We start from the raw sequence: 18817 nt of genomic DNA, 5'->3' as shown, positions 1-18817 counted from the left end.
GACTAATAAAATTGGTCATGCTTTCCCAGTTCTCTCTCTCTTTTTTTTTTTTTCTTTTTTGGATGTTTAAACTAGATTGAACATCACAGCATTAATAATGGTTGAAAATCCATGTTCTATTCTGTTAAACGTGATCTTGATATGTTAATTTTGATGCAGAGAGGAAAGTTTAATATGTCTTGAATTTGCACAAGTATCAAGGTTGAAATGTGATGTATTAAGAAGTTACCTATGATTGAGGTTCTTGTTGCATTCTTTTTCTTGACCAAAAGTTACCTATGTTAAGACATTAGCGCTGCTTGATCTTAGTAAAATAAGGCATCAAATTGTGTTAACTGAACTTTGTATCATGTTGGACAACATTGACAGACAAGGAAGTATCTTGTGTATCCCTACTTCTTGAAGATCATAACCCCACTTTTCATCCATCAGTTTTCTGTTAATATTTAACCTCTTTTTGACTTTTAACTAAGGCATATAGATTTCTATTTATAGTTACAAATTTCATCAAATATTTATTTTCTCAGTGCAGCATTTCGCGTTATGGAAGAGAGGAGGAATGACATCAGAAAATAGTTGAAAGAATTTGATTGATGGTTGTTTACGCTTTCTCAATGCTGCTTTCTGTTCTTCTTCATTTCATCAAATTACACTGGATGTCCTCTTTAAAATTTTGTTGACTCTTTCCAGGTTTGCTTCTAGTTCTCTCTCTACTTTTTAGAACATTGGAAAACCATGTTCTCTCTAATAAAACTTGATTTTGATATGTTATTTTTGATTCAGTGAGGCAAGATGTCCTGAATTTGCTGAAGAATCAAGGTTAAAAATGATATATATATCACAGAAGTTGCCAGATTGAGGTTCTAGTTGCATTCCTTTGCTTGACCAAAACTTCCCTATATCTACTAAGCATTTCTTCTCTTTCAGCTTTTCGAAACCAGACATTAAATTCTGTCTACAGAATTTTCTATCATTCTGGTAACTTGACAGGCCTCAAAGTACCGTACTTCTTAAAGGTCATAATCCCACTTTTCATACTTCAATTTTCTACAGAAATTTTTCTTCCAAGGCATGTAATTTTCTATTTGTAGTGTAGCATTTTGCGTTATGGAAGAGAGGAAGAATGGCATTATCAGTGTAGTTGAAAGAAATTGATGAATGGTTAGTTATGCTTTCTCAATGCTGATTTAATTTTTGTTCGTGATGTTTAATTAGAGAGCATATAACAGTTTTATCTGCAGGATGAAACAAGCGCTCACTCCGGGGTCTTCACATTTGGAATTTGGTGAGCTTCCATCATCAAGGATTTGCAGGATTTTCAGGGCTATTGTGAAGTAGTAAAACTGAAAACAGAGCATTTTCCAACACCAATTTTTAGAACAATATTTCGAGAAAATGATAAGAGTTACATTTTCAAATCCTAAATTAATTTTTTTTTCCATACTCAATCTTTCATTTGCTTTCTCTTACTGTTGGATTGCGCTTTAATCAGGAAGGTTATCTAATTACACTAAATTTCCTCTATGAAACTCTTGAGGACCCATTCTAGGTTTGTTTTCCTTTTATTTTTACTTAGTATGACATTGTGAGGCCATGCTTTCTCTAATACACAACTTGATTTTGATATGTTAATTTTGATGCAGTGAGGCAAGTACCCGTGTTAAGAAATTTGTTCTCTACAGACTGTTGTATCATGCTGGGTGTAACTGCAAGCTGGAAATTCAGCATTTCCTATTTTAAGAAACACCTTCTGCTCCTACACCAATCTCAAGCGCAGCAACTCTACTTTATCTCAACACTAGGAAACGTTTTGTATAGCTGTGTCTGTACTCCTTAAAGGTCACAACCCACTTTTCATACATCAATTTTCTGATAATATTTTAAATAATTGTTCCTTTATATGAATACTAAGAAATATGTAGTTTTCTGTTTTTAGTTTCAAAATTTCATCAGTTTTTGGGGTTTGGGAAGAGAGGAAGAATGGCGTTAGGAGAGTAGTCGACAAAACTCAACCAATGGTTGGTTATGCTTTGTCACTAATCTCTGTGCATTCTGACTAATACAATATGCATACATCAATGATGTTCAAACAGAAAGCACATTTCAGTGTTGTGTTTCTGATTTTCTTATTTACTTTAATATGCAGAGTTGATTTACTAATGGCTTCCTGTATATGCTGAGAATTTACAGTTTCTTTCACTCATTAGTTGAGGAAATACAAAAGGGCAAAGCAATGAAGGACCAATTCTTTATAGTTCAATGGCAGAAACTTCATTGAGGCACTTATATTGTAACAAGAAGAAATTTTTGCCTTATGAAACAAGTGCTGAATCTTCTGGTTTTCACATTTTCTTGGTGAGCTCTATATTTCTATCTCGTATTTTCTTCTTGAATTAGCATCATCACCTGTCATATGTAATCCTCTAAATAATACCAGCTTTTTCTTGTCACAGAGTGCTTCAGTATCCAATGGTCATGGAATCATGAAATGTTAAAGGAAGGAATTCGAACATAATGGTAAATTCTGTTGAGAAATTTAAGTTTTTCATGTATTTAATTTCAGTTGTTCAATGGAGATAGAAGTATAAATGTTACTGGTAAGGAATAAAATTCTGGAAATTATTGTCACTCACGGAACGTTGTCAATATAATCTACAATAAACGGTACAGTGTAAATATTTGTTTTCCTTTTTGATCTCTTATCAGTTTTTCTTCTTTCTTCTTTTATTTCTCTCCCGTTTCCCCCCAATTCTGATATATTTGCTCTTAATCGTTATGTCATAGAATATGTCATTCTTGCATATATGTTCAAATTTGGCGAATGTTAGTCATTAAGTGCTAAACTGTCTTTGTCCTAGGTTTTATTGCCTTCTTAGACAAGTCAAGCGACAAGTCTTGAGAGAAAAAGAGTAGAGACAAGAGAGAGCTTATTGTAGAGAGTCTAGATTTTATACTTGGTATAGATAACTTTCTATGACTAAATTTGTTTAAGATTGAGTGAGCTTGCAACACTTGGCTATTGTGAGAGAATTCCGAATGTATTGTAACACATATTTTTCTCGTAGAGTGAAAACAACATCATATTTGGCTTTAGGCTACTCGGCCAAACACGTATATCGTGTTGTTTGTATGTGCTTGTTGCGTTCTTTGCTTTTTATATTGTTGATTGTTTGTAATCTGGAATTTGGAAATAGTTGTTAATGTTTAAATATTCTAGTACTACCGCATCCCAACTGCTCAATAAATTGCAACACTTGGGTTTTTTTTTTTTTTTCAACAGTAACAACCGACAAAGCTTTTGTATGCAGTTTAGTCAGATAACCATGCAACTTAGTAATGTAAACAACAGTTGATTCACCAACTACTATGGTGGCTTCTTTACATAAGAAATCTCAAGAGATCCCATGCTTGACTATCAGTGACTGGCCTGAAATGAACCACCATATCATCTCACAGATGAAAAGTAAAAGATTTGGGTCCCATATATGGATAAAATTCTTCATAATTTGAATTAATATTATACATTTACAACTTCTGCTTTAGTATTACTACAATACAACTATACATAAAACCAAACAAAAGATGATTCAAGGCGCCAGCCTACCAGGCTTACCATCACTGACTCAAATAAATTAAACGGATTTGGTATATATCAACATTAAATTCTGCATATTTTTATTGAATTATTGGTATCAATCGAAGGTGTGCAGGTCCTTGCCACCATGTAACATTTGATGCTTTCTAGGCTTCTTCTATGTTTTGTCGTATAAGAATTCAAAGGATGTCAAAAGCTTCACAAATATATCTCTTGCTCTTGCTTCTTACAGATATTTACCTTCTCTGATAATGGCTGAAGCTATTATTTCTGGTGTCTTGGAGCAGCTGACTTCAATCATTGCCGAAGCGATACAACAGGAGGGGAGGCTAGTTGTTGATGTTGACAAAGAAGCTAAAAAGCTCAGGAGCAATCTTGAAGCTATTCAAGCTGTGCTCCTTGATGCTGAGGAAAGACAAGTGAAGGAGAGAAATGTTAGACTTTGGTTAGATCGGCTCAAGGACACGTCTTATGATATTGAAGATGTGATGGATGAGTGGAACTATGCTCTGTTGAAACAGAGCAGTGAGGGGGTTGAAAATGCCCTTGTTCCTAATAAGAAGGTATGTTTTTCTTTTACCTCCTCTTGCTTTTCATTCAAACAAATGAGCTTACGTCATGACATTGTGGTAAAAATAGAAGAAGTCGATGAAAATTTAGATGTCATTACGAACCACAAAGAAATTTATAATTTTAATGTGATTAGAAGTGTTGGGAAGTCCGAAGAGTACAAAGTACCTCATTTGTTGATATTTCCGATATATATGGTTGAGTTGAGGATAAGAATATTTTTAGTACACATATTGTGTGAGAGTAGTGAACAAAAAGATATGTATGGTTTTTATGTGATTAGGAGTGTGAAAACCGTGTGCAAGTACAAAGTACCACCTTTATTGATGTTTCTAAGATACGTATGATTCTGATGCAGTGATCCTGTTATTTACTTTAATATGCAGAGTTGATTTACTAGTTCAGTGGCTTCCTATATATGCTGAGAATTCACAATTTCTGTCACTCATCAAAAGAGAATATACTCAAGGGAAAAACAGTAAAGGACCATTTTTTATAGTTCAAGGGCAGAATCTTCTTTGAGGCACTTCTAACAAGAAGAAACTTTTGCCTGATGAAACAAGTTCTGAGTCTTCTGGTTTTCACATTTCCTTGGTGAGCTAGCATCTGAGCTATATTACTATCTCCTACTTTCTTCTTTAATTAGCATCATCACTGTTATTTGTAATATTAATGCTTGCATCTTCATGTCACAGTGTGGTTCAGCGTCAAATGATCATGGAATGATGAATCAATAGAGAGAAGGAATTCGAACAGAACGGAACAGGCATGCTAAATTGGGAAATCTAATCAATGAAAGTGGTGACTAGTACCCAGATATAAAGCAGTTTATTTGGTTGAGAGAGATCAAAGTTTTACATATCTTTTGAAAGACTTTTCTGTTAATATGTATTTGGTCTTAGAGGCTTGTAAAATTTTTGTTTCTTCGTGTGACAAATGCCTCCTTATACAAGTAAATAATAGAATACTTGAGTATTGGTTCAATTTTGGTTGAGATTGACTATTGTAACACCTGTTTTTTTTCTCATAAAAAGAAACTCGCATCATGACATGCTGCATAGGCTACTGGTCCAACAGTATTGTTAATTGTTTGTAATTTTTGGTTTGGGTAGGGGTTAAAGTATAGTTTGCAGTTTTATTATTGGGATGTTCAGTTCAGTTTGCGCTCACTTCAATTAATCTTTAAGACCTATTGAACGCTTTACAAGTCTAATGTTCCAGGGTAAGTCACAAATATGATAGGTGGCTTCAAGGTGCTTCGAACCTAGAAGTCAATAAAGAGAGCAAATTTTTTTGACCACCATGCCAACACCTTGGGTTGTTTATTTTGAAATGTTCTTGAACCAATGATCTTAAATTTTATCTAATTTGATTAAACAAATAGCATAATTTTTTTTAATTTTTTTTTTTTTAGTGCATTTAATTTCCAAACTATTTTTAGATTTTTTTCTCTATTAAATCAAAGTATTTATTCCATTCAATTACTTTTTAACTTTTTTTTTTTCTCTTTTGAAGAAAATACTTCATTGAATTAACTGGCAATGCCCCTCCATCTAGGGGTGTTAAAAAGAATACAAAAACTAAATTGAACTGATAATTGAACCGAAAAATCAGTTAATCAAAAAACTGGTTCGGTTAAGCTTCAAAGAATTCAAAAAATCAGATTTTAGGTTTGGTTTTCAGTTCGGATAAAAATGAAAACCCGTTTTTTAAACCAGTTTATATATATATTAAATCAATAATAATAATAATAATAATCTTAATCCCTAAGTTTGCACAATTTCTTTTGTTATTTTCCATTGGGACTTATTTAGTTATTTTATTGTTTTATTATGGACGTTTTATCACGGACTTTTATTTTTATTTAATTTCGAAATTTTATTTGTATCAATTTTTTGTATTGTTAGTTATGGTCAATGGATATGTATGAATGTTTAATTATTATTTGGATATGTATTGTTGATGTTTACAATTTAATTTCGAAATTTTTTTTTTAAAAAAAATAAGGTTTACCCAATAAAAAGGGAAAAACCGATTTAAAACCAGTTAACTAGTTTTTTCAAAGCGGTTAACCGGTTTTTGGGTTAATCGAAAAACTAGTTTTTCCCCTAAGCCAGTTCAGTTTTGGTTCAAGAAAGTGGTTAACCGAATTGGTTAACCGCTTTTGAACACCCCTCTATTTGTTTGGAACATCTCCCATATCCTCTTTGTATAATCATGGTTATCCATCAGCGTTAGTCTTTTGTAAGGATGAGAAGATTGTTGAAGACAACCTCATGATGTTCAGATCTTCCTAAGGTCTTTGATTTATTCATATATACACTTTGTTTGTAAAACAGGGATAATTACTTTAAACCCTTCCAATGGCTGGGATTCCCACAATGAGGACAAATGCCTTTCATTTCTGCAATAGTTCTTTCCAATAACTTCTGAGCCCTTTCCTTTTCACTTGAGCTGGATTCGACCAACGTCAATGTTTCTGACATTTTCATGCCTGACTCAATAGACTTCAACAAATCCAGAAGCTCGAAAAGGGTGTTTATATTCCTCAATGAAGTCATAGACAAATTGAGAATAAGAATCTGACAAAGACTGTAATATTAGGTGTATCATTAAACCTTCATTAAGTCCATATCCCAAAATCTCAAGCTTATTCATATACTCGGTCAACTTGAGTATATGATCGCCAATTTTGGTACCCTCTTCCATCCTACATCTGAATAACGACCTAGACACCATATGCTTCTCATTTCTCTGAAGAAAATGAAGAATAGAAGCTAAATCCATTTTCTGGCACTGCTGTCGCAGTAATGGTGCCATTGATGCAAGCACAATGTATCTAGTCATTTCTGCTTTTGCATCATGTGTATGCTTCACATATACATACCCAGTCTCATGAATAGAACTATCAGCAGGTCTGATGATAGAGCTTGCTCAATGGTGTATAATCTATCGTTTGACTGAAGTATATTGTTTATACTTCTATACTAATCGACAAAATTTTCACCATTCCATTTCTCTCCTAGTTCGATGATTTGTAGCAGCGATGTTGGGATCATTTTGCTCAATTTTAAGTGAATCTACAAGGGCAGAATAAGTAACCATTATTACCATGTTCATTATTATTTAATATGGTCTTTTATTAAACGATACTCCCACTATTTTACTCAAGTTAATAGCCCTCACTATTAACTCGGGAAAGCCCATTGGCTTTCCTAGTGGACTGAGATCTCATCCTACCCATTTCAAACCTTCACTTTGGCGAACAAGCCAAAATGAGTTGATTAGATAGGCCAACAAACTTAATCCACACCAGTTGATAGCTCCTACTATCAACCTCAAATGTGAAAAAGCCAACAAGCCAATCACACAATCCAATGGATACTACATGCCATCGTCCTCAAGTGTGATTCTCTGTATCAGTAGAGTGGACACTACATGTCACCACATACACACAATATGTCTACTTCTCTACTTTACCTATAACGCGTTTATCAACCTTTGCTTTAGTAAACAAGCAAAACCGTCATTTTAAGTCGACCCATCACTATTAAGGAAAAACTCCAATACATTTTAACCTCCTACTGGTAGCAGTGTACCCTTCGCTTTGGCGAACAAGGTTTCGACGAACATTGGTTTCATTAAAACCATGGTGATGGAAGGCTTACGTAACTTAATATACTTTAATTGAGGGTTTGTTATTTAAAGTCTCACCAGATTATTATCTTTGTTAGAGTGACATTGTGGGGCATGTTATTGAACATTCAACCTCAGCATACATTCTAATCAAAATATTAAAACGTCCCGGTACATGACCCAACTAAAACTGATTTCCTCGATCCTAGAGGAATCGGTAGGTCACCTAGGGGTCCTGTAATAAAATTTTGAGTCTTCAAGTATGATTGTCTCTTCCTTGATCCTTCTTCAAGTACATTACAAAAACATCATTCTAAATTTACAACAAGAATAATTATAAAATTTTTTTTTACATCAATAAATTTAGAAACCTCGATTTACATTCGAGGGGAATGAGATGAGAAGAGAATGTACATCGAGAAGAGGAGAAAGGCAGGACACGCAGGTTCTATTTAATAAATTACAACCATACATACCCAAAAATTTTAAAACATTCACCATAGGTCTAAGGCTCATGTACCGAGCACCATGAAATATACAAACAAGTACATGACATAGATTTCAAAAAAATCAATTTTTTAATTGGGTGGGTTAATTATTAATTACCCCCTGACAATTTACAGATCCACATTTGGTCTAAAAGTTTTAAAACTTTACAATCTGGCCCTTACACACTCGAAAGTGCGCTTGCTGCAGCGATGGGTTAGATCGCTGCAGCGTGCGCTCGTCGCGGTGATGGGTTATATCGCCACAGCGAGCGTTGATTGCGAACAGCGCTTGTCCTAAGGACGATCGTCGCAACGATGGTTTATATCGCCGCGACGAGCACTGATTATGCAATCAGCATGAATGCCAACAACGCACGCCGCGATGATGGGTTATATCGCCGCAACGAGCGTACATTGATCTGTAGCAACAAATCAGTTCAACTAGCCACAAAAATACGCCAATCAGATTTTGCAATCAATCTAAGCTACTGATTTCAACAAAAATCCATAACCCAATGTTCCAAACTTGCAGATCATCAACAAATTAATTTAATCAATCAATGATTTCTTAATACATGCTTTCATGGAAGATTTTGTGCAGATTCATCAAGGCAACATGTTATCAATCAAATACATGTAATCAACCATTCACAAAAACTGTAAAATCTGGTACCCTAGGCTTGATACCACTGTTAGTAAACTATCTAGTTATGCAGCGGAAAAACAAAAATTAATAACAACACGGATCATTCCATAGAACCAAGATCAGGGTACAAATTTACAATTTATATATAAAATAAGAATCTGCAGATTTTAGTTTAGAGTATAAGAAATCATACGCACGTTTGGAGACTCTTCCAACTTATCTCTGAACGTATTTTGCTACAGACCTAAGTGTAGGATCAAACCGTTCCACACGAAGATAACCTCAAGGAACTAGAGAGGGATTTGCTAGATCCTCTTTAGCCTTTAAGAACCAAGAAGAAAAATCAAATAAATTTGATTTCTTAGCAAAAGTAATCTGGCGTGGGAGTGTTTTCAAGAAGCTGGAGTGTTTTCTTTTTCAATCAAAATGAATTTAATGAATCTCTTACTTATTCACAAAGAAACTTACACTTATATAGCGCAAGTGTAATTGCCCTATTCCCTTATGGAATAGGCTTGGTCTCCAACCCAAACACCCCTTGTATCCAAACATTCCCATTTAGATATTTTAATTTTAATTTATCATTATCTCAATTAATATATATATACAATATATATATTAACATTTAACAATAATGATAATTTATTTAAATATATGCGAACGCATATTTAAACGTAATCTCACTTATTTAATTTTAATATCAAATTAAATAAAGGCTACGACCTCAGTAAATTTAATTGCACTGTGAAATTATCAAAATACCCTTTCACGTAAAAGGATGAAAATGCCCTTCTTCTAAACTAGTTCTTAAGTTATCTTCTATGTGTGTGACCCATAGGCTCTGCATCATACTGATAGTGTGTAGTATTGCGATTAACACCAATTAATCGTCTCACTACACATAGACCAAGATTGGCCCCTAGCAAGGCATCATGGCCACTCGATAGATTCGGATTCAGTGAAACAGCTACCTGTCAACGATATGGTTACTGTACAATTCGATCCTTTCATCATCCGTTATCTCGACAAGATCGTGGCATAGAAATAGTGTCAACCTCGGTTACTCTCGATATTATGTATTTAGTTACTGGACCAATAACCTGTATTATAAACTAGATAGAGCAACAACTCAATCCTACTGTGGCCACAGTTTTAGTGTCATTGCCATTTACTGAATTGTGCCATGAGATAACTTCTCCCATACCCGGGAGTGGTGAATCCTCTGTCTATCCACCATAGTCTTGATACACTCCTTGATGTAGCCAATCACCATCGTATTGACAACTTTGAATAGAACTACGTTAGGCTAGTGTCATTAATCGGTGCATAAGGCGCTCTGGTGATCTCAAGTCTAAGGATCACATGCACCACCATTCGTTAGAGGATTTGTTCCATAGACACTGGGGTTACCATCTATATGGAATCCTCTGGTGGGTCAGTCCAATGAACTTGCCTACAGCAAGCACCCATGTGTTGCGACAGGCTGTCACCAAACAACCTTGACAAGTAAGATCATTCACTGCCTTTCGATATGATCGTTCAACACTATGATAACCTTACTGTATTATCTGTGCCCTCACTTCAGAATAATACTGGGGCTATGGACGTTTCTAGAATGGCCACCATATGTGCTCATAGGGTTTTCACTATCAAGATTTGAAATACTTGATACCCTCGTCACAGTTCTACCATTCTAAGGACATATATCAATACATACAATGATGATTTACGCGATATAGAATAAGATGCATTTTATTGATCAATGAACATTATTACAAAGAGTCAATCCTACAATAATTGATTGGCTCTAGGGCACCTACTCTAACATGGGGTCTACTTTGTTGTGCTCCTAAAATCCCCATTTGAATTGTGGTGTGTGCACTTGGTGTGTGGTGAAAACCTTCCTTTCGTGCACGGTAAGGGCGTGCGGCTCACCGAGGGAAGATCTTTTCCCAAGTTGTTCATTCAATCTAATTTTTTGCATGGTGGTGGGGAAAAAAATGCAGGAATGAAACGCAAAAAGAATGAAGGGATTCGCACAAGCGGATTTTTTTTTTTATGATTTTTTTAATATTAAAACTTTGGAAAATCGTAAAAAATCGTATCCAATGCATTTTGGGTTGGGGTCTGCTTTGTTGTGCTCCTAAAATCCCCATTTGAATTATGGTATGTACAATTGGTGTGTACGCCCTTGATGAGTGGCAAAAACCTTCCTTTCGTGCACGGTAGGGGCGTGCGACATACCAAGGGACGATCTTTTCCCGGGTTGTCCGTTCAATCTGATTTTTTCATGGTGGTGGAGAAAAATGCTAGGAACGAAATGCAAAAAGAATGAAGCAATTCGGACTAGCCAATTTTTTTAATGATTTTTTTAAGATTAAAATTTTGGAAAATCGTAAAAAATCGCATACTAAGCATTTTCAGTCGGGATCTACTTTGTTGTGCTCCTAAAATCCCCATTTGAATTTTGGTGTGTACAGTTGGTGTGCATGCCCTTGATGTGCGGCGAAAACCTTCCTTTCGTGCACGACAGCGGTGTGCGACACACCGAGGGATGATCTTCTCCCGGGTTGTCCGTTCGATCTGATTTTTTGCATGGTGCTGGACAAAAATGCAAGGAACAAAATGCAAAAAGAATGGAGTAATTCGCACGAGCGGATTTTTTTTTAATGATTTTTTGAAGATTAAAACTTTGAAAAATCATAAAAAATCGTATACTATGCATTTTGGGTCGGGGTCTACTTTATTGTGCTCCGAAAATCCCCATTTGAATTGTGGTGTGTACACTTGATGTGCATGCCCTTGGTATGTGGCGAAAACCTTCCTTTCGTGCACGGCAGGGGCGTGTAGCACACCGAGGGACGATCTTTTCTTGGGTTGTCCGTTCGATCTGATTTTTTGCACGGTGGTGGAGAAAAATGCGAGGAACGAAACGCAAAAAGAATGAAGCAATTCGCACGAGCGGTTTTTTTTTTTATGGTGTTTTGAATATTAAAACTTTGGAAAATCGTAAAAAATCACATACTATGCATTTTAGGTCGGGGTCTGCTTTGTTGTGCTCCTAAAATCCCTATTTGAATTGTGGTGTATACACTTGGTGTGCACGCCCCTTTTGTGAGGAGAAAACCTTCCTTTCGTGCACGACAGGGGCGTGCGGCACACCGAGGGACGATCTTTTTCCGGGTTGTCCATTCGATCTGATTTTTTGCACGGTGGTGGAAAAAAATGCAAGGAATGAAACGCAAAAAGAATGAAGCAATTCACATGAGCAGATTTTTTTTAATGATTTTTGTAAAATTAAAACTTTGGAAAATCGTAAAAAATCGGTTATTGTGCATTTTGGGTCGGGTTCTGCTTTGTTGTACTCCTAAAATCCCCATTTGAATTGTGATGTGTACACTTGGTGTGCATGCCCTTGGTGTGCGGCGAAAACCTTTCTTTCGTGCACGATAGGGGCTTGCAGCACACCGAGGGATGATCCTTTCCCGGGTTGTCCATTCGATCTGATTTTTTGTATGGTAGTGAAGAAAAATGCAAGGAATGAAATGCAAAGTGAATGAAGCAATTCGCACGAGCGGATTTTTTTTTATGATTTGTTGAAGATTAAAACTTTGGAAAATCGTATACTTTGCATTTTGGGTCGGGGTATGCTTTGTTGTGTTCCTAAAATCCCCATTTGAGTTGTGGTGTGTACACTTGGTGTGCACGCCCTTTGTGTGCGGCGAAAACCTTCCTTTCGTGCACGGCAGGGGTGTGCGACACACTGAGGGACAATCTTCTCCCGAGTTGTCCGTTCGATTTAATTTTTTGCATGGTGGTGGAGAAAAATGCAAGGAACGAAACGCAAAAAGAATGAAGCAATTCGCACGAGCGGATTATTTTTTTATGATTTTTTGAAGATTAAAACTTTGGAAAATTTCCCTGCAAATAAACACCAATATCAATATTTATTCCAGAAATTGTCCACATTCATCACCACCTCTCATCTCCTTAAAGTTGGAAAATAATTGACAGGAAAAGAAATTTCAACCAGAAAACAAGTAGTAAATTTGATAACACATCAAATTAGAACAAAGTCCAGAGTTTAAATGTCAGGATTCTAACCACCAATGCCAGAAGAATGCAACACCCGGATACCCAAAATCCCTCATATTTTATTTTTTTATTTAAAACTCAAACAAATAAAATAATAATTTAAATCCTTCCAACTGGCTGCTCGTCCCTAGTAGGAACTATACCCAAAATGCCCTCATATTTTTTGTGCTAAATTATAGATTTTAAATTCAAGAATAAATCCGAAAATAAAGAAAATAATATTCCTCCAACTAGGGGTGGGATAAACCGGTTAACCGAACCGGTTTTTAGGTTAAAAACCGAGTGTAAACCGAACCGAATTTTCGGTTCGGTTACCGGTTAACTGGTTTTCAAATTACCCTTTAATTCTTAAAATTCTTCAATGTTTATTCAAGCCCCTAAATTCAAATATTTATTATTTTATATATAATTTCATATTATGTGTCTCTTTTATTTTGTATTATTGTTGTATTCTTTGTATGAAAAATAAATTAAAATATTAAATTACTTATTTGCAAATAATGAATACAGAATATGAAATAAAAACATAAAGAATTCAATTACACATCATTGAATAGTCAATATTCATTAATAAACTCAAATACATAACATAAAATTACAAAGTAAAAAAACTTAATATAACATAAATCATCTTCATCCCACAATGTTGGTGTTANTAACAGATGGTGATTACTTTACCTTTCCTGAAAAGCAAATTCTGATATCACAGTCAGAGAATGAGAATGGGCATGAGCATGAGCCTGAGCCTCTATTGGTTCGAGTTGGAGGAGAGATTATTCCTGAAATCAGAGATTATTACTTTTCCAGTATTCATGAGCTTTTTCCTGGAGAGAATTTTACAGATTTATTATTGTATTAGAGTGAGAATACAATATTGGAGAAGAGGGTTTTTCTGATATGACAGACTCCAAAACATTAGATGGAAGAGCTGTTTATTCTTGTGTTAGAATTAGCTAACATTTGCAATGTATACGTATAGTTATATCTGTTGCAGCTTCTTTAGAATTGTTTTTTGTTTGGCAAAATTAATAAAAAAAGATAATGTGGGTTCTGTTGCTACTCAAGTATAAACCCTAAACCAATCAGTAATTTTTATGTTTTGAAATAGGTATCTTCTTCACAAGAAAGCTTGTACAAAGAAATCCCCCTCCATCCCCCCCCCCCCCCCCCCCCCCCCCCCCCAAAAAAAAAAAGTTTACTTTATTCTTTCTAATTCAGTAGTTGCCCCCATTAATATTTGAAATGGGATTGTTTAAATTACTAGATAGTGACTTGTGCTGGGCAATTAAACAAAGCTATGCCGCTTTTAATGGAACCTTTGTGTTTTAGATTCATACCAAATTTTATTGTAATTACCCTAAAGTATTCCCAATGGGAAAAAAAAAAAAAAAATTGTTTGTTTAAAGAGGTTGACATTTTTTACTTGTATATCATTATAAAGTAATATGAAATGCTTGCCTCTTCCAAAAGAGGCTTCTCTTTTTCATCTTACAACTTTTCTGGTATAAGTTCTGCCACACTGTGGCCGCAGAAACAAGTTTCCAGTCCTCAACTCAGGCAAATTCAGCTGGCCGAACGACTCCCAGGGAGAAGCAGTAGCCATGTTTGCTACTTCCTCAACCATATCCGGAACTCTTAAGTGTTGTTCTATAATTGTTAATGGAGTATTTCTGTTGCTTGGCACATCTGTTCACGAAGTTATCATTCTTATCAGCATCTTGAATCTGATTAGTCTTTTTCAACTTGTGTTGCACACCACTAGTGAAAGGATCATCCAGCTCTTCAGAAGGCAAATAATACATTCTCCAATCAACTGCTCTCCAACAAAGAGGCGGCGGAACATAAAAGCATCTCTGGAAGAAAGGATGCTGCAAGGCCTCTGCAGCAGTTGGCCTCGTGCAAGGATCCCAGGAACAAAGTGATTCGATAAGGCTGACAGCTTCTTTACTCACCAAAGGTAGCAACACAGAGAGATTCAAACCAGTTAACTCTGGAAATCGGTAGTTAATAGTCCTCACTTGATAAAGTCCATCAGCCAAAGAATCTCCAGTAGAACTCCCTATCACACTGCATATTTTGTACATTTCATCTCCCTCATTAGCCCCGGAAAGAGAGGACTAAGTGTGAATAGCTGAACCATTATAGCTCCCATTGCCCACATATCAACTTTAGAGCTATAAAACTGTGAGTGAAGCAACACCTCTAGGGCTTGATACCAGCGTGTCGAGACATACTCCGTGTACGGTGGACATGAATCAATCTCCCTTACAAGACCAAAATCAGCAATCTTGATCACATCTTTTAGAACAAGCAAGTTCTCAGGCTTCAGGTCCCGGTGGAAATATCCATTTTGGTGTAAGTAATTCAGACCTTGGAAAACTTGAAAACACAACCTTCGAACTTCAGCTTCAGCTTCAGAGATTCTTTCTGTCTTTCATTAGTTCATAAAGGTTACTGTTGAAGTGAATGCTCGAAACGTCACCGTATTGGAGATTAATGGAACGTTGTTGTTTGGGTCAGTTTTGAGTTGGATCCAGACCATAGATCCAACTTCAATCCAACGCCTGGAGATCACTCTACGGGTCAACGATATAAAAGGGAAGAAAAACTTTTAGTTCACCCCAATTCTCTCTTTCGAAGCCTTCTCTGTAGTTGTTGTGTTATCTGATTAGGGTTTGAAAAATTGATCTGAAATTGTGTTGTAAATTCAGTGATTCTTGAGTGATTGGGTGTTAATCATTCGGTGAAGGGCGTGATAATTCTTCTTCTAGGGATTCCAGGTGAAGTCTTTCTAAGGTCAGGTTACAGGTTGTTTTCAAGTTGAGAGAGGGAGATCTTGAGCGTGCTCTTGAATAGGGCTGCAATTGTTGATTCAATATTAATAGTTGTGCAACGAGCTCCCCATTTCCGGAGCTCAACGTGGACGTAGTTCGCTCAAATCTTGAGTAACTGAACTACGGTAAATCTTGGTGTTTGTGTGATTGTTTCTTTGATTCTTGTGTGTTTGTTATAGTTTGTTTTTGGAATTTTGGCATAACAGTGGAATCATAGTGATTGGTAACAACTTTTTTGGGGAATCAGGTTCTGGAAATTGGATTTGAAAAATTATAGGGTTTTCAGGGTTGTCAAAATTTGGGGCTTCTCAATTCTAGGGTTTCTTGATCTAATTAGGAGTCCATAGTGCCTAAATCTGAGTGAATTAGTGTCGATTAGACAAAGGGGAGAAATTTAAGGTAATGTTCGAATCTTGAAATTCAAGAACAATCCTATGTTCTTGAGTTTGTCAATTCACTACACCAAACCTAAACACTACACTATGACAAATACTACCACCCGAATGGAGATCCCCCAATATGATTGAAAGATCAACTTCGGGAGATCGAAGAAGAAGATGAAGGCCCTTCTTTCCCATAATAAAGACGACCTCACACTGGAAAAGGATCCCAAGAAGTGGTTTGAAGAGAAACTAAAGAAGAAGGAGGAGATTGACGAAGAAGCTTATAATTTGATCGTGATGAACCTCTCAGACAGTGTACTGAGAAAGGTTGATGGAATCGAAACCTCTTTGAGGTTGTGGGGTAAGCTTTTCAATCTGCTCCCAACTTAGCTTTCCTTAAATGTGCCCTATTTTCTTATAAGATAGACAACAATAAGACCATAGAGGAAAACCTAGACGAATTTTTGAAAATGATCGTCATTCTAAAGGGAACCGATCAAGAATTAGGGGAAACCAGTCTTGCCATGATATTACTAAATTCATTAATAGAAGACTACCAAGTAGTCAAGAATGCTCTACAGTACTCTAGTACTGTCCCTAGTTTTGACTTAATAGTAGTAGGACTTAAAGCTAGGGAACTAGAATTCAAAGTGCATAAATGAAATGGTAACAACCAATTTTTTAGGGGTAAACCTAAAACTAGCCAACTAGCAAAGGGAAACCAATTTAGTTAGGGTCCAGAAACAAGAAAAAGGGTAAAAGGAATAATAAACAAAAGTCTGAATCTAGAAAATGTTTCTTCTGTAACAAAACTGGTCACCTAAAAAAGAACTATTTTAAGTGGTTTAAGAAACAAAAAATAGAGCAATATCGAGAGTAATCTTTCCTCCACTAAAAGCCTAGTAGAAGAACCAGAGGTCCTTACTGTGTCTATATCAGACAGTGCTAGAGAGTGGGTATTAGACTTAGGGTGATCATTCCATATGAACCCAAACAGATAATGGTTTCAGGATTTTGAAGACTATGAAAATGAGATTGTGTTTATGGGGAATAACAATGCTTGTAAAGTAAAAGGTATCGGTAGTATAACACTCAAGCTTAGTGGGGGGAAATTGATAAAACAGACTAAAGTTAGGTTCATCCCTGAACTCAAGAGGAACATTATCTCATTAGGAACGTTAGATGAAATAGGTTTTGCTACAGGGCTGAAAATGGGTGGTTGAATGCCTATAGAGACCAAAAACTGATTCTGAAAGGAGGAAAAGAAATGGGTTACATGTCCTATGTGATGATTTCTATTCAGATTGTTTCAATACTGCCTTAGTCTGCTGAAACCTGTCAATTACTAAAAAATGGTACCTTATAATGGGCCATATGGGCCAAAAAGGGTTAAATATTCTGAGTAACTAGGGAATGTTTGGTAAAGAGTCTGTTTCCACCCTAGAATTCTGCGAGAATTGTGTTTTAGGGAAGCAACATAGGGTGAGCTTCCCAAAGAGAACTCACCTAGCCACTAGTTGCCTTAAGTATCTCCATTCTGATCTGTGGGTGAAAGAATTCATGCTTAGAAAGGGTAAAATTGGTGTAAAACATGGTATAAGGTCATATGACATGTTATTGAAACTAAAGGGGTGAAATTGTTACCTTTTATGCTTTACAAATTTTGTAACTTGAAAAGGAGTTCAAGATCTTCAGCAAATTTAATGAGAATCCTCAAAGTAAAGTCCACCCCAAGATGAAGAAGAAAGAGCCGGCCATGAGAGCTCAAGACAGAGATTTTCAATCAAAATGAAAAATTAGATTAAATTTGGGAATATCACTTATTTATATACAAGGACCATTTTGCAATAATTTGAAATTGCTCTCAAGTCCTTGAATTAATATGAATCTTCTATTAACCCTTAATACAAATTTAATATTGTTTTCAAGTCTTTGAACTAATTTCAATTAAATGTTAACTCTTAATATTAAATCGTTATTGATCCAAGGTCCTTGAAATCATTTCAATTTAATATTAACTTCTTAATATTAAATCCTTGATTTAAACAAATTTATAATCAAGGCATATAAAATAATCTCATTTAATATTTGACTCATTACTGAATTCAATTCAATAATATATTTTAGTCCATAATTGAATCTAATCCAATAATGAACAAATTAACTTATTACGCTTGGAAAGTGCTAACTTCCATGAGTAATCATTTCTCACTAATACATAAATTCGGATACACAAGTTTACATCTGAATATCATTAACCTTTAATGATATGTATTACTCTCTCTTCTCATACTTGTTTTTTAGGTGTGACCACTTAGGTTCAATATAACCTAGCCATGGGCCCAATATCGCAATCCGATATGTTTCATGATAACTCTTTATGATAAAAACTCCCACCGATCATGGTAAGCATCTAGCAATGCTCCATAGCCCTTAAGCCACAATGACGTTAAACTCCAATGAACCTTTTTTCCCAATCGTACATTTTATGCAGTAAAATCCCTTCGTCGTGTAATCTCGATTAAGTATAGGTTCATGGTATGTCAAAACCCTTAACTTAATCTTTATCC

This window comes from Pistacia vera, unplaced genomic scaffold (genome assembly GCF_008641045.1).
Source record: "Pistacia vera cultivar Batoury unplaced genomic scaffold, PisVer_v2 Contig820, whole genome shotgun sequence".
In the NCBI taxonomy this organism is placed as follows: domain Eukaryota; kingdom Viridiplantae; phylum Streptophyta; class Magnoliopsida; order Sapindales; family Anacardiaceae; genus Pistacia; species Pistacia vera.
This window is presented reverse-complemented; position numbering follows the sequence as displayed.